Source organism: Pongo pygmaeus, chromosome 14 (assembly GCF_028885625.2).
Source record: "Pongo pygmaeus isolate AG05252 chromosome 14, NHGRI_mPonPyg2-v2.0_pri, whole genome shotgun sequence".
Lineage (NCBI taxonomy): Eukaryota > Metazoa > Chordata > Mammalia > Primates > Hominidae > Pongo > Pongo pygmaeus.
This window is the reverse complement of record NC_072387.2, coordinates 37,753,686-37,777,261: the sequence shown is the minus strand read 5'-3', so window position 1 is coordinate 37,777,261 and position 23,576 is coordinate 37,753,686. Positions and strand designations below refer to the sequence as shown.

At 40.8% G+C, this 23,576-nt stretch overlaps 1 protein-coding gene and 1 long non-coding RNA gene across 5 annotated transcripts in view; one reads left to right on the top strand and one right to left on the bottom strand.

Annotated features, from left to right (window-relative positions):
• The window catches only part of MTUS2 (microtubule associated scaffold protein 2), a 703,857-nt gene that overhangs the window by 247,939 nt on the left and 432,342 nt on the right, over positions 1-23,576 (bottom strand). The window lies entirely within an intron of this gene.
• Positions 9,538-20,354, top strand: LOC134738032 (uncharacterized). The gene is made up of 3 exons (XR_010123502.1): positions 9,538-9,677; positions 17,039-17,208; positions 19,780-20,354. It is a non-coding gene; the product is annotated as an uncharacterized LOC134738032 (long non-coding RNA).

The window sequence follows — 23,576 nt, the reverse complement described above, 5'->3', positions numbered from 1 at the left end:
GGCAGAACTATCACACACATTCTCTACCTTCTCTCCACTCTCCGCCCTGACCCTGAGCAGTGGTAGGCTAATAGTTTCTTTTTCACTTTTTGTTTTTGTTATTGTTTTAAAAAATACATGCAATTGAAGAATGTTTGTAAGTGGAAAATAAGTAAAAGTATCTATTATTCATAGAACTTAGAACTCATAAACTAAGGTTGATATGCTGAAGCATTTTAATCAATAGCAGGACCTTTATTAGTCTGGATTCTTTATTCATCTGAACACATGGCTGAAGGGCACAGAATTCTGAGAAAGCTCCTTGACTAAGTGGTGGTGGCTTTGGGCCCCAGGTAGGTCAGTGGGGTGATAACCTGAACCTTCCTTGTTTCCCACCCTGAACAATGAGACACCAAGGCTGTATACACAGAAAGGAAAGAGTGGGTCAGTCTGCAGCCCTCAGGCTTAAGCAGAAGGGAAATAAATTGTTTCCTAAAATATTTATGAAATGCAACATCTGCTAAGATCTTCTTCTCTAAGGAAACTTCTGGTAAGTTAGGCAGCAGATAGGAACAAAATCCTGGGCTACCCCAAAAAAGAAAATGTTTATTTTAAATAATGGCAAATTCTGAACATACATGTAATCAAGGCATGTGTTGTAGGTTGTATGCTAGGATGTCTCCCAAACAGCCATGGCTCCTGGTGGACACACCCTGCAGAATCCAGGACTGTGGATATGATGAATTTGATTCGTGGGATTAGGTTATGTTCTGTGGCACAGTTGACTTTAAGAATGGGAGATGACCTAACCACATGAGCCCCTGAAAAGTACAGCATTTTTTTTCCTCCTGGAGGCAGAAGAGAAAGTTGAAGATTCAAAGCACAAGAAGAATTCAACACACTGTCACTGGCTTGAAGGTGGAGGACCACATAGCAAGGAATGCAGGCAGCGTCTAGCTGCTGGGCAAGCAAAGGGTACCTCAGTCCTACAACCACAAGGATGTGAAACCTCCCAATGATCTGAATGAGCTGAGAAGTGGATTATTCCCCAGATCCTGGAGATGAGCACTCATTCCATTCAATGCCTTGATTCCAGGCTTTGAGATCCTGAGCAGAGAACTCAGCTCTTCTATGTGTGAGCTACTCAATAGGTGTTTTTAGCGGCTAAGTGTGTGCTAATTAGTTAGGCAGCAATAGAAAACTCCTAAAAATTCTTTCCAGTGCTGGTCCTACATGGTGCTGAGTAGAGGTGGCTTCAGGGAAAGAGCACCTGCAGGAGAGGGACGAGACCGTGAGCCCTCAACCTGCAGTGCCCAGTGGCCCATGGACTCTTGAGGCCACCCTGGCCCCCTGGAGCCATCTGCCTAGTGGAAAGCACATGGATCCACTACTATATGCTAGGTGGTCTCAGAAAAATTTCAGAATCTTTTTGAATCTAAGTTTTCTCCTCATCTGCAAAATGGGTTCTGGTAAAAATGAAAAGAAATAACCTAAAACATCCAGCAGAGTCTCTGACATGTCAGTAGGTATTCAGTGAACGTTACCTTCCTTCCTTCACTCTCTTTGCCAACCTCCTCTTTCTAAAATATAAATTATTCCCAGTTGACGACCTTTCAATGATTCCCCATCTCTTATAAAATAAAATCCACACTCCTTTTAAGATCAAATAAGGCCACTCTCTCCTTCACACTGAGTTCCAACAACACTGGATTGTTGATCATGCTGTGAATATACCATGATTTTTTATTCGCTCTACCTGGGATGCCTTTCTCATTCCGTGCCTGCCAGGTGAACTCTGTTTCATTCATTAAAATCCAGCTCAGGCATCACAACCACAGGAAACTATTGTGGGAAAGTAGCAGAAGATGGTGATGACATCTTGCTCTGAGGCACCAAAGTCCTCTGCACATACAGCATATGGCCTTTCCACACCCCACGTGGTGGCATTAGGGAGTTTGGACTCCATTCTGAAGGCAACATGAAGCCACTGCAAGTTTTCAATAAAGGACTGACATGGTCATGTGTACATTTTGGAAAGATGACCAGGGCTATAGAGTGGGAAAATGGATTTGAATAGGGCAAGACCAAGGGCAAGGAAAGAATGAGAACCTGGTCCAGTAGGTTGATGAGACAAAGGAAGGGTCCCAGCTAAGCAGTGTCCCAGGGCAGGGAAATGTACCTGGGAGATGGCGACAGTAAATATACATATAGGTATATAGTAAAGAATACCGAGGTCCATCTTTTATTTTGCAACAATGGAGGTCAGGCCAGAAGAAGGCAACCTCCAGGAGGAAGTACCTGGAAGCAGGTGAGAGGAGCTGATTCTACTGTTGACAAGTCATGTTGGTTTGAGAATACCTGGTTGGATAAGGTTTTAATGGTTGAGATATGCTAATGAGCCCCAATTTGGAGGAGGAACTCCAAGTCGTGGAGGGTCCTGAATGAGGTATGAAGAAAGTTCATTTAAAGCAGAGGAAGCTGGTGTAGGATCAATGAAGAGCAAACCACAGCAATTAGAAACTACTTGTTAGAGATGCTGTTTGTTTTTGCAAAGTGGCAAACACTCTCAAAAGCTAGAATTAAGTCTTCTATTTATTTTCTCCTTTGTTTTTAGCCAATGAAATATGAGTCTATCTTGTTCACAATGACCTCAGTGCCAGCTACATGTGCAGACCCTGGAGAGATTCAGGACATGAAAGTGTGACAATAGGAAGGAGGCCCTGCCCTTGTCCCTCCATGGTGCTTTGCCCTCCTTGCCCACTCTGGGCTCAGCCCACGCCCCTCTCTGTAGCCCCTCTGGCTCTGAGCTTCATCTCACAGACCTCGTCTTACAGGGCTTGGCACCTGGGCCCCTTCAGTGTCTCAGTCCTGACCACTATGCTTCCCCGATAAGCCAGCCCAGGATGAGATGCCCCACCGTGGCCACCAGATTCCTCTCTCCAAGTCACTGCATGGGAACACAGACAGCCCACACTGGGCACCAGCTCCCCTTGGTTCATGGCCCCAACCGCCATTGGGATAAGCTCTGTATCACAACACAGATGGGATCCCTAACAAGTTCTTTTCATGTCTGATTTATCATCTCGGTATTATGCTAATACTCTAGTGCCCTTCTAAGATGATGCCACTGTCATACCGCCTGGAGCCTGGGACAAACAGGAACTAACATTGACCAGAGTACAGATGCCTGTCAAACTCTTTTATTAAGCACCTACATAGATGAACTCATTTAATCTGTGTAATCTTCTCATTTTATAAAAGCAGAACCCAAGATTGAGTCATTTGAACCAGGCCAGATAATAAAGGCAGTAAATACAGGGTCAGACTTCAAATTCAGGTCTGTCTGACTCCAAAGCTGGAGTGCTTTCAATAATTCAATGCAGCGTGTCCAGAAACTGAAGGCTATTCCTGAATGCTGACTCTCCAGTGGCTGGGCCCATTAGCTCTGGGTTCACCTCCTAGGTAGCACTGTCCCTGCTCCTGGAGTTCCCATGACCTTTCAGTCACGCCCTCCCCCACCCCCCAGGCTGTGATCAACAGCTCAGCCTCATAGATAGGAGTTGTGAATCGAGTCAGCAAACCATGAAACTGTGCTCTCCTATCTCCTTCCACTCAAAATGCAAGATGAAAGTGCACTCAAATTCCAAAGGGTAAATCCTAGGATCTTAAAGTTGGTCCTTATGTATGTTTCTTACAGTGTTACTTAGTCTTTGATTTTATTTTCCAGACAAATGTAAAACTGCCATAGAAAAATGCCACTAATGAGCCAAAGGAAATGTAGAACCAATATTTAATACGGGTTAGTTCTTTAGTTTTGTGTGTAAATAGTCAAAATGTCAATTTTGGATGACAGAATGACAGATGGAGCAGAGGGGGCTGTAAAAAATCCCAGTGGAAACTCATCTAACAGAGGAGGAAATCCTCACTTAATCTTGTCTCAAATGGAAAAGCCCTATGATTAATCTCAGAAATAACACCATGCCTCTATCTGAACCCTTCTGTCTCTGCTCTGCTCAGAACAGGAGAGCTGCAGCTCCCTTGGCCACTTCTGCTTACATCTGCCTCCAGCTAAGTGGGGTGCAATTACAGGGGCTGCTGTCAGAAAATGTTCACTGGGGAGCTACTTACTGCCAATGCATGTGTGCACCGCTGGGAAAAAATCACTTGCTTATAAGCTAGGGGATATTCAGAACTTGGCATCTTTCACGAAAAAATCACAGGGTGCAGTTAATTCAAGTAAGCCACTCAGAGAAACAAGCTTTTAAAAAACAATGGCGTGGGAATTATAACTTTAAAAGTACAGAATGAGGGAAGAATGAGAAAGCAAAAAAGCAAGAGGTCCATATCTGTGTAGAGTTGGATTACTAGCATGGCTGGCAGTTGTATATTTCTGGATCAAGAGTATAAAAAGATGAAAAACTGCAGGAAGAGGTGAGGTGGATGTAATCAGAGCTAGCAGTGTTTTCCTATTTCTGTGAAGTGCTCCTCTATTTCTTGTCACAAGTAAAGAATCATTGGTGCAGAGAAAGCTAAATGAATTGGAGGTTTAGGAGATGGGAGAGGAGCTTACTTTTAAACCAAGATGGGATTGGAAAAATTCTTTGTTAATGGTATGTTTTCAGAATGGAAATCCCACTGCCTAAGCAAATGAAACACAGAGAAGGCTATGAGCTTCTGGCATCTAGCTTTCCCAGAACAGCAACACGGCCACATGGCACACATCTTCCAAGTCAGAAACCTCAGTGTTGGTACGACTTGTTGCTGTACTGTACTAAGGTCTATCAAGTCAACTTGATTGACAAATGCCTCTGCTTGTTCCTGCAGAAAATATTTTTGAAATCCATTTCCCCACTCTATCCCACAGCCTGGGTACAGGTCCAGGCCATTCTGCCTCTGTCTTCCTGTGTGCCTGTTTGTTCATTGCCTCCTTTACTCACTCAATCATACATCTCATTAAAAAGAACATCCTCTGTGCCTCAGGACAGAATGTAAGCCCCAGTGGAGCTAAGCATCTAAGAAGGAAGATATTACACATAGAATAACACTTAAAATTATTCACAATTAGCCACAATTGCAACCCAACCCTCTCATCCTCATCATGGTCCAGGTTCCCTATCTTGTATCACTTCTTTTTCAGAACCTATCTCATCTTCTAACACACTATGTCATCTTCAGGCTTATTATGTTTACTTATTTACTTAGTCTTTGATATGGCTTAGCTATGTCCCCTCCCAAATCTCATCTTGAAGAAATTCCCATGTGCTGTGGGAGGGACTCAGTGGGAGGTAACTGCATCACGGGGCAAGTCTTTCCTGTGCTGTTCTCGTGATAGTGAATATGTCTCACGAAATCTGATGGTTTTAAAAAGAGGAGTTCCCCTGCACAAGCTCTCTCTCTCTTTGCCTGCTGCCATCCACGTAAGATGTGACTTGCTCTTCCTCGCCTTCCGTCACGATTGTGAGGCCTCTTCAGACTTATGGAACTGTGAGTCCATTAAACCTCTTTTTCTTTATAAATTATCCAGTCTTAGGTATTTCTTCATAGCAGTATGAAAATGGACTAATACAGTCTCCTCCTGTTAGAATGTAAGCCCTCCAGGAATTCTGTCTATTTTATTCACTGATGTATCCCATAGCAAGGACTCAATAAAATTTGTCAAATAAATATAGGAATAAATAAAAGAGCTCAGGACAGATGCTGGGCTGGAGGTGGAAAATTGAGAATGGGCAGTAAATAGAGATGGTATATAAAGCCACAGGAGGATGTGATTTTTATTTATTTATTTATATTTTTAATTTTTTTTTGAGATGGAGTCTTGCTCTGTCACCCAGGCTGGAGTGCAATGGCATTATCTTGGCTCACTGCAACCTCTGCCTCCTGGGTTCAAACGATTCTCCTGTCTCAGCCTCCTGAGTAGCTGGGATTACAGGTGTGTGCCACCACACCTGGCTAATTTTTGTATTTTTAGTAGAGACAGGGTTTCACCATGTTGGCCAGGCTGGTTTCAAACTCCTGACCTCAAGTGATTTGCCTGCCTCGGCCTCCCAAAGTGCTAGAATTACAGGCATGAGCCACTGTGACCAGCCAGGGATGCGATTTTTAGAGAGAGAAAAGAACCCAGGATGAAGCCCTGAGAAGGAAAAAAAAAAAAAAAAAAAAAAAGGCCAAAAATGTAAAATGACAGAAAAGTCCCAAAGAGACACCTTTAGTATAAACATCCAATTCTCTTTCTAGGTTACCCACTGGAAGAATGTTCTCCCTACTTCTATTAGTCCATTTTCACACTGCTGATAAAGACATACCAGAGACAAAGTAATTTATAAAGGAAAAGAAGCTTAATGGACTCACAGTTCCATGTGGCTGGGGAGGCCTTACAATCATGGCCAAAGGCGGAAGGCAGGTCTTACATAGCGGTAGATAAGAGAGAATGACGGCCAAGCGAAAGGGGAAACCCCTTATAAAACCATCAGATCTCGTGAGACTTATTCATGCCATGAGAACAGTATGAGGGATCTCGTGAGACTTATTCATGCCATGAGAACAGTATGAGGGATCTCGTGAGACTTATTCATGCCATGAGAACAGTATGAGGGATCTCGTGAGACTTATTCACTGCCATGAGAACAGTATGGGGGATCTCGTGAGACTTATTCACTGCCATGAGAACAGTATGAGGGATCTCGTGAGACTTATTCATGCCATGAGAACAGTATGAGGGATCTCATGAGACTTATTCACTGCCATGAGAACAGTATGAGGGATCTCGTGAGACTTATTCACTGCCATGAGAACAGTATGAGGGATCTCGTGAGACTTATTCACTGCCATGAGAACAGTATGAGGGATCTCGTGAGACTTATTCATGCCATGAGAACAGTATGGGGGATCTCGTGAGACTTATTCACTGCCATGAGAACAGTATGGGGGATCTCGTGAGACTTATTCATGCCATGAGAACAGTATGGGGGATCTCGTGAGACTTATTCACGCCATGAGAACAGTATGGGGGATCTCGTGAGACTTATTCACTGCCATGAGAACAGTATGAGGGATCTCGTGAGACTTATTCACTGCCATGAGAACAGTATGAGGGATCTCGTGAGACTTATTCACTGCCATGAGAACAGTATGAGGGATCTCGTGAGACTTATTCATGCCATGAGAACAGTATGGGGGATCTCGTGAGACTTATTCACTGCCATGAGAACAGTATGAGGGATCTCGTGAGACTTATTCATGCCATGAGAACAGTATGGGGGATCTCGTGAGACTTATTCACTGCCATGAGAACAGTATGAGGGATCTCGTGAGACTTATTCATGCCATGAGAACAGTATGGGGGATCTCGTGAGACTTATTCATGCCATGAGAACAGTATGAGGGATCTTGTGAGACTTATTCATGCCATGAGAACAGTATGGGGGAAACTGCCCCCATGGTTCAATTATTTCCCACTGGGTCCCTCCCACAACATGTGGGAATTACAGGAGCCAAAATTCAAGATGAGATTTGGGTGAGGACACAGCCAAACCATATCACTGCTTTAGGGTGAGAAATTCTAGATGTTGGAAGGAGTTTTCTGGCAGCACCTAAAACCATGTGTCCTCTCCTGCCTCCCACCTTTTCTAAACATGCAATCCCTGCAGCAACCCCTCACTCACTGCGGCCAGGACACATTTAGACCTACTCCAGAAAAGGTTAACTATCAGGATGAGGCCAAAAGGGTTATGGGTACATTTATTATCATTTGGTTACACTGTTTGTGAATGAGTCCTAGTTTAATGACTCGGCCAGAAAATATAATGAGTCCATGGGAACAAGTATTTCATGATCTAACTAGGAGCCATGACTTGGAAGTACCTCTCCACTAATTTGTAGAAAGGGGATTACTTAATAGTAATTATTAAGATACGATTATATTATAATAGTATTTAGATAGTAATTATAAAAATACTATTACCTGTAAAGTTAGTTTGGACAGGAGAAGAGGCCCTGGCGCCTAGAAGGCAAATCAGTTTTATTTCTATGCCAAGCTTGAGTGCAAAGTTGAGAAAGAATCCAAGTGTTTTGTTCTAATTTCTCACTATAAACACTATAAACTCAAAACAGCATGGTGGTTCCTCCAAAAATTAAACAGAATTACTGTGTGATCCAGCAATTCCAGTCCTAGGTATATACTCAAAGAACTGAAAGCAGGGACTCAAACAGATATTTGTAGACTCGTGTTCATAGCAACTTTATTTACAATAGGCCAAAAGGTGGAAACAACCCAAATGTCCATTGACAGATAAATGAGTAAACAAAATGTGGTATATGCACACAATGAAATATTATTCAGCCTCAAAAAGGAAGGAAATTCTGACATATGCTACAACATGGATGAACCTTGAAGTTACCATGCTCAGGAAAGAACAAATACTGTATCATTCCACTCATAGGAGGTACCTAGAGTAGGCAAATTCATAGAGATGAGAAAAGTAGAATAGCGGTTCATAGAGATGAGAAAGTAGAATGGCGGTTGCCAGAAGCTGGGGGGGAGGGATAAATGGGGAGTCAGTGTTTAATGGCACAGAGTTTCTGTTTTGGATGATGAGAACGTTGAGGTAGATGGTGGTGATGGTTGCACAACAATGTAAATGTACTTAGCGTACTGTACTATATACACTTATTAGGTTGGTGTGAAAGTAATTGAGGTTTTTGAAAAACTGCAATTACTTTTGCACCAATCTAATAAAAATGGTCAAAATGGTAACTTTTAAAAATGGTTTAAAAACCTCATGCCCATGCCAGATGGTAGGCATTATTATTATTAGTATTATTATCTTCCCAGTTTCACAGGTGAGAAAGCCAAGGCTGAGTGATATTAAGGGGCTTGCCTACGTAAGTACAGAGTTTGGATTTGAACTTCAAGTTTTTAAGCCCAAAGCTTGTGCTGTTAATTTTATGCTAAATGATCTTGTTCTTGTATTCACTCAGCAGTCTTCACTAAAGCCACATTCACAACTTTATATTAAAAATTACCATCTGGTCAGTTTCTTCTTTTTCTACACTTTGAACTCTCAATGAAAAGAGGGAGCCTTTCATGTGGAGCAAGAGAATCAGTGACAGTGTCTGATAAACCACAAACCCCATGGGTGATACCTGTTCCCAACAGCAGTATCAGTGCTGCTCTGGTATTTAAAACTTTGGTCAATATAGACAGTTTGCTCTGCTCTATGGGGACTGCACATCTTCTGAGCACTAAAGATTATTGTTTTTTGGCAGGTTGGTGTTAAATTGAAATTTATGGGTAATAAAAAACAGAAATTCTTGGTACTTAACTAAGAAAATTTCCAAACCATAATGTTAAATTTGTAAAGCAGTTTATCCTAAGAGACTAGATGTGACAACATTAATCACTATTTTTCAAAATGAGAAGTCATATTTAAGCCAAAATTTCTGAAAGCATAAAATCAAAATCCTTCCCTCTCCTCTGTGAAATGTGGAGAGTGGACAGAAAGGTGAGGATTCTACTTTTACTGTGTGATACTCAGGTCTGCCTTCTCTGCCTCTACGTGTAGTATTTCCCTCCAGAGTGTAGCTCCTGTGAAATGCTCCAAGATGATCTTGGATGCAAATTCAGCCATGCAAGAGTGATGAAATGCTTGCATTATTTCCAAAGATGAATTAAAACAATGAGGCAGCTCTTCATTTGTCAAGTAAGCAAGAATCATATTTTTCTGAATGGTCATAATCAATAGCACTGTTCTGAGGCCATTAAGATGGCATGCTGATACTGAAACTCATGTTCTTGTTCCAAATCATACAACTGAGCTCCTCGGGATTTTGATGACCAAATGAAACATGCCCTGGTCACAGCAGAAAGACAAGAGCCAATGACACCACAACATAATCAAAATATTTCAACTTGAACATGTTATTCCTTCTTTTTCACTGTTTGAGTATTATATGCCACCTGGTTTTCCATATCCATTTTATTTTATTATTTTTTTAAGAAAGAATTTAGACTTTATTTAAACTTGTTTTAACTACTTTGAAAATTACAGGGTATCTTTTGCTGTGCAGAAGCTCTTTAACTACATCTCATTTGTCAATTTTAGCTTTTGTTGCAATTGCTTTTGGTTATTTCATTATAAAATCTTTGCTCATGCCTATGTCCTGAATGGTATTGCCTAGGTTTTCTTCTAAGGTTTTTATGGTTTGGGATTTTACATTTAAATCTTTAATCCATCTGGAGTTAATTTTTGTATAAGGTGTAAGGATGGGGTCCAGTTTCAGTTTTCTGCATATGGCTAGCCAATTTTCCCAGAACCATTTATTAAACAGGAAATCCTAGTATCAGAGTGAACGGGCAACCTACCGGAATGGGAGAAAATTTTTGGAAAATACCCATCTGACAAAGGTCTAATATCCTGAATTTACAAAGAACTTAAACAAATTTACAAGAAAAAAACAACCCCATCAAAAAGTGGGCAAAGGACACGACGAGACACTTCTCAAAAGAAGACGTTTATGCAGCCAACAAACATATTTTAAAAAGCTCAACATCACTGATCATTAGAGAAATGCAAATCAAAACCACAATGAGATACCATCTCATGCCAGTCAGAATGGTGATTATTAAAATGTCAAGAAACAACAGATGCTGGTGAGGCTGTGGAGAAATAGGAACACTTATACACTGTTGGTGGGAATGTAAATTAGTTCAACCATTGTGGAATACAGTATGGTGATTCCTCGAGGATCTAGAACCACAAATACCATTTGACCCAGCAATCCCATTACTGGGTATATACCCAAAGGAATATAAATCATTTGTTTTGAGTGGGTGCAGTGACACACGCCTGTAATCCCAGCACTTTGGGAGGCTGAGGCAGGTGGATCATGAGGTCAGGAGTTCGAGACCAGCCTGGCCAATATGGTGAAACCCCGTCTCTACTAAAAAAATGCAAAAATTAGCCAGGCATAGTGGTGCACACCTGTAGTCCCAGCTACTTGGGAGGCTGAGGCAGGAGAATTGCTGGAAGCTGGGAGTCAGAAGTTGCAGTGAGCCGAGATAGCACCACTGCACTCCAGCCTGGGTGACAGAGCGAGACTCGAAAGAAAGAACGAACGAACGAACGAAAGAAAGAAATCATTCTGTTATAAAGATATATGCACACATATGTTTATTGCAGCACTATTCACAATAACAAAGGCGTGGAACCAACTCAAATGTCCATCAATTCTAGACTGGATAAAGAAAATGTGGTACATATAAACCATGGAATACTATGCAGCCATAAAAAGGAATGAGATCATGTCCTTTGCAGGAACATGGATGAAGCTGGAAGTCATCATCCTCCGCAAACTAACACAGGAACAGAAAGCCAAACACCACATGTTCTCACTCATAAGTGGGAGATGAACGATGAGAACACATGGACACAGGGCAGGGAACAACACACACTGGTACCTGTTGCTGGGGGAGGAGATGGAGAGCATCAGGGCAAATAGCTAATGCATGTGGGGCTTAAAACCTAGGTGATGAGTTGATAGGTACAGCAAACCACCATGGCACACGTATACCTAGGTTACAAACCTGTACATTCACCACATGTATCCTGGAACTTAAAGTAAAATAAAATAAAAAATATATTTAAAAAATTTTTAAAAAAGAAAATTACAGGGTATCGTATACTTTGGATACGATCGATTTTTTCTTTTTTTATATTTCAATAAGTCCAATTGGGGAACAGGTGGTTATATGGATAAGTTCTTTAGTGGTGATTTCCAAGATTGTGGTGCACCCATCAGCTAAGGAATGTACACTATATGCAATGTGCAGTCTTTTATCCATGACCCCCCTCCCACCCTTCCCCGAGTCTCCAAAGTCCATTATATTATTCTTATACCTTTGCATCCTCATAGCTTAGCTCCCGCTTATGAGTGAGAACATATGATGTTTGGTTTTCCATTCTTGTGCTACTTCACTTAGGATAATGGTCTCCAGTTCCATCCAGGTTGCTGCGAATGCCGTTATTTCATTCCTTTTTATGGTTGAATAGTATTCCATGGCATATATATCACATTCTGTTTATTCACTTGTTGATTGATGGGCATTTGGGCTGGTTCCATATTTTTGGAATTGTGAATTGCGCTGTTATAAACATGCATGTGCAAGTATCTTTTTCCTACAACGACTTCTTTTCCTCTGGGTAGGTACCCAGTAATGGGATTGCTAGATCAAATAGTAGATCTACTTTTAGTTCTTTAAGGAATCTCCACACTGTTTTCCATAATGGGTGTACTAGTTTACATTCCCACCAGCCGTATTCAAGTGTTCCCTTTTCACACATCCATGTTAACATCTATTATTTTTTGATTTTTTGATTATGGCCATTCTTGCAGGAGTATGGTGGTATCACATTAAAGTTTTGATTTGCATTTCCCTGATAATTAGTGATGATGAGCATTTTTTCATGTGTTTGTTGGCCATTTACATATCTTCTTTTGAGAATTGTCTATTTATGTCTTTTGCCCACTTTTTGATGGAATTTTCTTTCTTCTGATTTGTTAGAGTCCCTTGTAGATTCTGGTTATTAGTCCTTTGTCAGATGCATAGTTTGCAAAGATTTTCTACGACTCTGCGGGTTGTCTGTTTACTTTGTTCATTATTTCTTTTGCCAAGCAGAATCTTTTTAGTTTTAAGTCCCATCTATTTACCTTTCTTTTGTTGCATTTGCTTTTGGGTTCTCGGTCATGAAGTATTTGCCTAAGCCAATTTCTAGAAGGGTTTTTCTGATGCTATCTTCTAGAATTTTTATGGTTTCAGGTCTTAGATTTAAGTCTTTGATCCATCTTGAGTTGATTTGTGTATAAGCTAAGAGATGAGAATCCAGTTTCATTCTTCTGCATGTGGCTTGCCAATTATCCCAGCCTCATTTGTTGAAAAAGGTGTCCTTTCCCCACTTTATGTTTTTGTTTGCTTTGCCAAAGATCAGTTGGCTGTAGGTATTTGGCTTTATTTCTGGATTTTCTATTCTGCCCAATTGATCTGTGTGCATATTTTCATACCAGTACCGTGCTGTTTTGGAGAATATATCCTTATAGTATAGTTTGAAGTCAGGTACTGTGATGCCTCCAGACTTCTTCTTTTTGCTTAGCCTTGCTTTGGCTATGCAGACTCTTTTTTGGTTCCATATGAACTTTTGAATTTTTTTTTTAGTTATGTGAAGAAAGATGGTGGTATTTTGATAAGAATTGCATTGAATTTCTAGACTACTTTTGGCAGTATGGTCATTTTCACAATATTGATTCTACCCATCCATGAACATGGGATGTGTTTCCACTTGTTTGTGTTGTCTGTGATTTCTTTTGACAGCGTCTTGTAGTTTTCCTTGTAGAGTGCTAAAAACCTCTCACTATTGTCTTTGCTTGACTCCATTGCTTTAAAACCCAAGTACCCTCAGCTGTACACACTCAGAAACTTATTCCTAATGAACTACATCTTGGGAGAAAAGAAGCCATAGCAAGGTGCTGTTTGGGTCCAACTTGGTAGGTCTGTGGTTTTTCCTGTGACTCCATTAAGAACCTTCATTAATAAGCACACAAAATTCCCACTAGCTGCTTGGGAGCACAGTCTTGCAAAGGCTGCCCTAGCTCAGCCGGCTCTCTGGTCTCTGAGTTCTGTGTTGAGCAGCAACAGGAGATCTGGGCAGAGGAGCTCCATGGGCCTCTTCTGCTTCTGGGGACTATCCTAAGGAAACTCAGAAGATCCGAATGGTCTAGGTCTGCCTCAGATGTTAGACCCTTTATCTTCTCATAGTTTCCTTTCCTTCCCTAGTGTTCTTGCCTGCTGTCCCTTTTAAATCATTCCCCTGCATCCTGTCCTTCATAAATCACCCCCTGGGTCAGAACTTCCAAAACCCCAGTCATTCCCATACCACCTTTGCTATTTTTTTGCCACTTCTGCTATTATTTACTGAATATTTAAAAATGAACTTGCTTTTTAAAGACTTAAATACATATTTTACAAAGGATTTTATATGACATAAATATACCAGGATCATTTTCTATGACTACAAGGTAATATTAAAATAGATGAGGCTGGGCGCGATGGCTCACGCCTGTAATCCCAGCACTTTGGGAGGCCTAGGAGGGCAGATCACGAGGTCAGGAGATCGAGACCATCCTGGCTAACATGGTGAAACCCCGTCTCTGCTAAAAAATACAAAAAATCAGCCGGGCGTGATGGCAGGCACCTATAGTCCCAGCTACTTAGGAGGCTGAGATAGGAGACTGGCGTGAATCTGGGAGGCAGAGCTTGCAGTGAGCAGAGGTCATGCCACTGCCCTCCAGCCTGGGCGACAGAGCGAGACTCCGTCTCAAAAAAAAAAAAAAAAAAAAATTAAAATAGATGAAATACTAACAAGACCCTATTAAAATCCAGCTTTATGCCTAAGGCCTACTCTGTCTTTGCTGGAAAGCAAGATTAGCAAGTGATAGAGGGATCTTTAAAGAATGGCAACGTAAATGAAGACTTTCTCTTTCATGAGTTACAAGGGTGGAAGGAGACCTGAAGCAGGAATCCAGCTCTCAGGCTGAAGGTCCCTGTTATCCAGTGCAGTTGCTGTTTACTCAATGCCAGACTTTGGGAAACACCTCCCTTCCACACCAGCTCCTGATTAGAACATACCTTGCACTTTCTTGCCTACCCCAAACTCATCTTTTCCCAGGATTCTTTTTCCCCCGCAGATTTCTCTAGTGGAAAATGCTACCTGTTCCACGGCCTAAATACTATGGAGTTGAGTTGGAAGAAAGTTTTACCATGTCTGCTTTCCTCATTCCAACAAAAACCATGAATTATCTACCACCTTCTGGTAAAATTCTCCCCTGCTTTGAGTCTCATGGCTGAACATCTACCTCTCCTTATCTCACTAATCCTGATGCATGTCTATGATTGTCCTCTCTTATTCATCAAAAACATGGGCATCAGGCTCATCTTTTAACAGCTCAAACTTAACCCTTTATAGGATGTTTTCAATCTCCAGATAAATGATACATCCAATACCCTAGCCTAATATGTCCTTTACATCTTCCACTCAACTGACTTTTACTTTTAATCTTACCTCATTCAACCTTAACCACAGTCAAGCACTGCACCTTGGAGCTGATCCATATTAGCCTAACTTCCAATAGCATGCGCCAACCATGAGCTCCCATCCTGCCAGTGTGTTCATGACACTCACCTTACCAGTCTTTCACCTGGATCTCAGTGGCCCATTCAGTCTCCATGCCCTTCATTTCCTCCTAATCAGGCTCCTCTGCCCTCACTTGCTTTTCTCCTTTTCCTGGGATCCATGGTTGAAAACTCTTGTACTGTTCCATCAGTGGGATCTTCAGAATCTACCACCCTGTCCTTACTGAACCCATTCTAGGCAAAACCCCAGCCCTGGATCATGACTGTAAGTCTCCCTCTCTGCACCCAGACTGCTGGAGGAAATGGCCCTTTTAGGTTTTATTTTCACACTGGAACTGCATTAGGACTGTGTGTCCCCAACTACAGATGGGCCATCTGCACAAGCTGACCACAGTTCAACTCCCCACCCTACTCCCTCCAGAACGTATTCCAAAGTTTTACCTCCTTTCTCAAGCCACGGAGCTCCAACTCCCTTCACCTATTAGCCTCACCCTTCAACTGAGAATACTGAATAGGCATGTGCTACTTCAACTTCCTACCTTTACATCTGTAAACTTATCTACAAACATACTCATGCTCACCCCTGGTCTCACAGACTCACATACTTGTTCTCCTGGTCAAGGCCAATGCCTCTGTGTTGCTATTAATCCCATCTACTCCCACCTCCTCTGAAATACCATTCTATCAATTATCCCAGTGCTTTTCAACCCTGGCTATAAATTAGGATCACCTAGGGAGCTATACAAATTTTATCAATGCCTCAGCCCTTCTACAAGACCAGCTAATGAGAGTTTCTGTTCTTAAACGGCATCCCCCCAACTGCTTTCTCCAGCCCAGGTGGTTCTCACATATAGCCAGGGTTGAGAACTACTGAATTGTTTCCTTACTCTCTTATATTAATATTTTCAACACTTCTCCTTTCTGGGCTCCCTACCCCAAGTGTGTAAGTATTCTCAAGTCTGTCATATTGAAAAGAAAATCTTCCTTTAATGCTCTAAGGCTTCAAGGCTTTAGTTCTTGAATCTCTCAAAAGAGTAGCCCTTACTTGTAATTATGGCCCATTAATTTCTAAATCCACTACTGGCTTCCGACCTTGCCAGTCTTTGAAAGCAAATGTCATCAATAGCCTCCACATTCGCACAGTGAGGAGACACTTTTGGTGTCATCTTCCTGGGTCTTTATGCTGCATTTGCTGCTTTACTTGCCTCACCTGTCTGCCTATTGGCTTCTGTGGTCCAGCTATCTTTTGGTTCTCCTCCCATATCCCCGATGTTTCTTCTGGGTGTGGAGTTGCTTTGCTCCAGCTTTCCTGTGCACACTGGTGCTCCCCAAGGCTCAGCTTCAGCTTTTCTCCTTCTACACACTCTCCCTGAGTGGCATCCTTTCTTGTGACTTTAACTCCTCTTATATGCTAGTGACAATTTATATTTCTAGCTTTGATTTCATGCCCCAGCTTTAAATGAGTAGATACAAACACCTGTTGAAAATTTCTCCTCAAGCGTCCCATGGTATCTCAGATTCAATCTGTCTCAAACTCTCTTTATATCTTTTCCATTCGTGCCTTTTAAGAACTATTATTTTTTTCTGAGTTTCCTATCTCAGTTACCAGCACCACCATCTACCATACATCCAGTCTCCTAAACCAGTGGAAGTTACTTGGGCTAGTTACTTAACCTCTCTGAACCAGTTTAATCTGTAAAAGATGACAATGGTACTATCTTCCTCATATGCTATCGTGAGGATTTAACGAGATAATACATGTAATATACTTAGAACCATACCTGTCAATAGTAGGTACTCAAAAATGTTAACTGTTATTATTAGACTATAAGTTCTTCAAAGGCAGGGATGATATCTTACTTATTTTTTCATCTTTAGGATCCAGCACAAAGGTGCTCAAGAAATATTGATATGAACAAAAATCAAACCAATCTGGCTAAGGATTCTCTACACTGGAAATTACCTGTGGACAAGTTACTCTGTAGCCAGGGTGCTGGTACCATCCAAACAGATAATTCAGAGGAGACAGGGGACACCAAAATAATAAGGTATCCAGTGTTTTTGAAATATTTATTACCAAATAATTGGTTTTAAATTATAATATAGTTCTATTAGCTGGATAGATACAAGGTAGTATATCCATAAATTGGAATACTACTCAGCAATAAAAAAGGAATGAAGGAATGAGACCTGCTACGAGACAGATGAGCCTCAGAAGCATTAGTGAAAGATGCCAGACAAAAGAGACCACATATTGCATGGTTCCATTTAGATGAAATTCCTAGAAAAGGCAAATTGATAGACAGTAGATTACTAGCTGGGGATAGAAATAGGGATTAACCATAAATGGGCATGAGGGCTTTTATTGAAATGATGAAAATATTCTAAACCAGATATGGTTATGGTTGAACCACTCAGTAAATTGACAAAAAGTCATTGAATTGTACTTCTGAAACTGGTGAATTTTATGATATGTAAAATATATCTAGTTATACATGAAGAAAATCATAATACAGCCCTATGAAATTACTTTTAAAACTCTCTAAACATTTTCCAAATATTAAAGTAACATATATCTGGGATGAACGCTAAGCTGAATGGGATGCCAGGGTGAGTGGGCCAGAAATGGGAGTGTGGCAGGCAAGGCAGCACATACAGTAACCCTAACTACAGCACACCTCTCAGAACCACAGCTCCCATGCCCACCCAGAAATGGGCAAGGCTTTCTAAGGTGGATTGGACAGACTGCCAGAACATAAGTCAATTCACCTAGTGCGCTAGCCCAACCTCCACAATCGTAATGTTTTTCATTCACTTAAAAATCAGGTATCTACTGTAGACAGTGCACTATCCTAGATGCTTGATACACAGAGATAACTAAGACAGGGTTCTTGTCCAAGAAACCCTTGATGAACTTGCAAGAACAAAAAAACTTAAACAGAACAAATGCAATCAAATGTAGCATGTGATTTTTGAGAAATCTGTACTGGGTAGGCAGGGGTTTGAAGAGAGACTGAAATGTCAATTCCACCTAGTGGGAGGGCGGCCGCTCTGAAAAAGCTTCCCAGGAGATGTGACTTGAGAAGGATGAGAGAGTCAGTATAGTGTGCTGGCGTTGTGCTAGATGCTGGGAATGTGAGACCCTGTCCCAACAAAGCAAAAATGTACTACACAAGTAAATAAATGAATACCTCCTTATAAATAATACAATTACTGAGAAAGGGGAAGACCAAGATGTTTGTGTATGGAGGGGTGCTATATTGTGACAGGCATTTGATTTTCACTTAAAGTCTCCATGAGATTGTTCTGTCAATTTTAAAGACAAGAAAAGAGAAATGGACAGAGGTAAGTGGTTTGCTCAAGGCTGTATAGAAAAGTAGGCTCAGAGCTAGAAATAACCTCTAAGCCCTGTAACCCAGGGCTGGGGCTCTTTCAACTCTGTTGAAGGGTCTTCCCCTTTTCATAATTTCACATTAGGGCAGCGTGTATTTGATACATATTAAATGTAAAATATGTTTTTACTTTTTCCTCTCTTCTTTGTCAATAATCAATAACATAAAAACAAATATGCAATGTCATTAAAGAAGCTGATAAGGGCAGAGAAAGGAGAAATGAGGCATCTTTTCTCATTTAAAAGAAATATAATTTTTCTTTTTTATAAGGTTGAATTGTATAAGGTTTTCATAAAACTGTTACACTTATTGACTTTTAACAAAAAGAAAAGCAAGTCAAAAGTAAAGGAATAGATTTGAGATAAAAAATCAAATGCAGTTCATTAAAAATACTCTTCATAAATAAAATCATAAGAAATGTAAAAACTGCATTTGTTTGCTAAGAATATGCATCCCACAATCAGGGTTCCACTGTTTAGAAATTTTAATCATATGAGATTACCCAGAACCAAATTACCCTCAGATGATAACACACTGAAATTTTTATAGTGCATTGAGAATCCAATTAAAGAAAAAATAATACTTTATTTTTTATCTTACACTGACAAAAGTAATGTGTTAGTATTACAACTGTGATTCATACAGGGTGAATGCAATTGAAATAGCAAAAGTGGGAGTCAACATACTTGACTTTTGTAAACAAAGATCAGATATTCGATTTCACACTGAGTCTTTCCATCATCATTACAACAGCATTAAACTTGCAGATGGTTTCTACAGCATCACATCTGGTAGCTGGGGTTTTATATGCTTGAATTCTTACAGTTGGGAGAGACGGCTGATTAGACCATAGTTGCTGCCATACTCTACCCATATGGGGACTGAGTTCATAACATCTCCATAGTTTGTTAGTATTAATGCTGGTAACCATATTTAGACAGTGCTAGGAAGGGTAAATTATATCCTGATGAGACAGTGGCCACGTTAACTGATTCTCATGGCATCTGTGTGTCTGTTTATTTATTGTGTGGTTGAAACAAAATTATTTCTTTTTCCAGAAGGACTTGCAATCAAAACCTGAACAGGTTTTCTCTGACATTGACTTCAGCAGTTCTTCACCCTAGGAGGTCTACAGAGGGGCTTCAGGAAACCAGAAACCACATGCACAAAGAAGTATTTTTCTGAGAATGGAGCTGATCAGTTTCTGGGTTTTTTTTTTTCTTCCAGATTTTCAAAGGATTCTGTGAGGCCCCCAAAACTTGAGAACCTCTTGGATTCATCTGTCCACTCTGGTTTCTACCCCCAGAATCTAACGTGGCCTCACTCCTAGATTACCTCCAGCACAAGAGAAAGTGCATATTCTGTCTGCTCTACTGGGCCAGGAGAGGAGGGAAAGAACAGGAGACAGTAAGGATAAAATGAAAGCAACATAAATGCGCAGCGTAAAATAGAAAAAGCAGCTATTGCATCTCCCTCATTTCAGATTATTTGTCAGATATGCCCTTCCCCACACATGTGCATATGCATGTTCCTTTACATCACAGTTCTGTCCATCTGCCCGTCCCACTAGACCATGAATCCTTGGCAATCAAGACCATAACTCTCATAGCACCCAACACAATAACTGCTCTGTAATACATTCCCAATAAGTATTTGCTAAATTTAATTGAAGCAAATTAATAGAAGACATATTGTGCATAGTTCCTATAATTATATACAGACTGAGGCCCAGAACTGAACCATTAGCCATGGTACTGGTATGACTGTCAACCCAGACTCCCAGGCAACCGTGCAAATGGAATTGGAACACTGGGACCCTCTCCTCACCTCCGCCCCTGTTTCTCAAGTGTACAAATTCTAAATAAAATAGAACAAAATAAATTTCGTTTGGCTTTAGAGAGTATGTGTTCTTTTTTCCCAGCTTTACTGAGGCATCATTGACAAATAAAAATTGTATATATTTACTGTGTGACGTGATGTTTTAACATACGTATACATTATGAAATAATGTAATAATCAAGCTAATTAATACATTCACCACCTCACATAGCTACCTGTTTTGTGTGTCTGTGGTGAGAACACTTAGGGATGACTCTCGGCAAGTTTCAAGCGTAGAATATGGCACTGTTAACTATAGTCACCATGCTGTATGTTAGATCTCCAGAACTTATTCATCCTGCATAACTGAAACTTTGTATCCTTGGACCAAGATCTCCCCATTTACCCCACCCTCCATCCCCTGACAATCACTATTCCACTCTCTGCTTCTATGAGTTTGACTTTTATGGATTTCACATGTAAGTGAAATCATACAGCATTTGTCACGTGTGTCTGGCTTATTTTACCTATAGCATAATGTCATCCAGGTTCATCCACCGTGATGGTTAATACTGAGTGTCAACTTGATTGGATTGAAGGATGCAAAGTATTGTTCCTGGGTGTGTCTGTGAGGGTGTTGCCAAAGGAGATTAACATTTGAATCAGTGGACTAGGAGAGGCAGATCCACCCTTAATCTGGGTGGGCACTATCCCCTTGGCTGCCAGCAGAGCTAGAAAAAAGCAGGCAAAAGAAGGTGGAATTAGCAGACTTGCTCAGTCTTCCAGCCTTCATCTTTCTCCTATGCTGGATGCTTCCTGCCCTCAAAACATCACACTCTAAGTTCTTGAGCTTTTAGGTCTGTTGGACTTACATTAGTGGTTTGCAAGGGGCTCTTGGGCCTTTGGCCACAGACTGAAGGCTCCACTGTCAGCTTCCCTACTTTTGAGGTTTTGGGACTCGGACTGGCTTCCTTGCTCCTCAGCTTGCAGACAGACAGCCTATTGTAAGACTTCACCTCGTGATGGTGTGAGTTAATACTCTTTAGTAAACTCCCTTTTGTATACACATCTATCCTATTAGTTCTGTCCCTCTAGAGAACCCTAATACATGTTATCATAAATGACAGGATCTCCTTCTTTTTAAAGGCTGAACAACATTCCATTGTATGCTATATTTTTTAATTCACGTATCTGTCAATGGACATTAAGCTGTCTTCTTGTCTTGGCTGTTGTGAACAATGCTGTGATGAACATGGGAATGCAGATATCCCTTCAACATACCAAGTTCAATTCCTCTGGATATATACCCTGTCATGAGATTGCTGGATCATATGGTAATTTTAATTTTTTGAGGAACCTCCATACTGTTTTCCATAATGGCTGAACTAATTCATATCCCAACCAACAGTATACATGTTTCTTTTCTTTTTTTTTTTTTTTACATTCTCACGAGTACTTATCTTCTGTCTTTTTGGTAACAGCCATCCTAATGGGTGTGACGTGCTATCTCATTCTGGTTTGGTTTGCATTTCCATGATGATTAATGAAGTTGAGCACACTTTCATATACTTGTTGGCCATTTGTATGTCTTCTTTTGATAAATGTCTACTCAGGTCATTTGCCTATATTTTAGCAAAATAACTTTCAATTATAAAGTTGTGCTGAAACCAAGAAAGGGAAATCTCCAAGTATACAAAGTCAAGAGAGAATCGAAGTCACAGAAGTAATCCCAGAGTAGAAGCTGAAGCCAAAATGACAACAGACATACCCTTATTGTCTGCAGTCTTGATAGTCCTGTGGGCACTGGGTCCAGATAACAGATCACAGGGAGCTGGAGAGACTTACCCACCAAAAATCAGGACATGCAGGTCCTGGAGAATTCTACCCTCAGCCTGGAGAAGCAGCAGAGAAGCCTGAAATCTGCTTGGGGGCAGGGTGGTGGAATCAGCTGAAGAAAACTAGAGCCCTCTTAGCCTGAGACAAGGAGGATGTTGGGACTCAGGAAATCTAGGCTGAGAAATGACCCAAAAAACCAGACCCAGAGCTAGGGTAAGCTCCCTGGAGCTCTGGTAGGAAAATAAAATCATCTGTGAGGATACTTCTCTAGCCCAGAGCACACAGGAGTGTCTTGGAAAGCCACCACAAATAAACATGAGCCCACAGTCAAAAGATTCTAAAATGTTAAAGAACCCTTTTAAATCACCTCCGGTGATCATATTTCTATATAACTAGACATAAATACCTAAAATAGAAGTAAGCCAGATCCACTGGAAATTTTAAAAATGGTCTTCTAAACAACTCTTAGATCAAGGAAGGCATCAAAACCACAACTGCAGAAAATAACAAATATTTAATGGGTACAGATGAAAACAGTTGGCCACTAGGGATAAGTTGATTTTTTTCTCTGTGTTTATTTTCCTGTCTTTCTCCTGCTCTTTCCAAAAGAGAACAAGAATTGATACAATTGCTTACATTTCAGGACTCAGACTGGGATACATCTGTTAGTGATCAATATGAAAAATAGATCCATAGGCGTGAAGGTTCTGCATTTCCCTTCCAGAAAGTCGGGATGGTGGCAATAGCACCTGTTCCTGCATGGAAGAAGGCAGGAGCATCTCACCTCCTTTCTCTCTCTCTTCCTCCACTGGAGACCCTTCCATGGCGTAGACCAGCTGGACACTAGACATTCTGCACTAACAGCTTTTCCTTGCTCAGCAATACCTTTCTGTTTCCATTTCTCAAGCGTTGGTGGTCGTGTACTATAACTATCCTAATACTGAATTGGATTTGGGCTTGCCCATTAAAATAAGTAAAATAGAAGAGTCTGCACAGTTGCCTTTCATCACAAGCTATTTCAACCTCTTCTGTCTAGGAAAAACTAGTGTTCCACACAGTTCATTCCAGCTTTCTAGGTTCTTGCCTAGGTTGTACTAGGGCTTTAGTTTTCAGGGAGTTTGTGGGAAAGCTGACTGACTGCGGTCAGAATTATGTGTCCTTATACTCACAAAAATAATTTGATTAAAAAAATCTCACTCTAATTATGTAATAGAACCTATCGAATACAAGATAATATTGAGTAAAATATACCTACTGTGCTAAGAGACAATAAAATAAATGAAGTAAGTGCTCAACAGAAGAGGCTATAAGGAATCCAAAGAATTGCCCCTAGCAATTGAACGACCCTGACAAGCCAAAAGATGGATTTA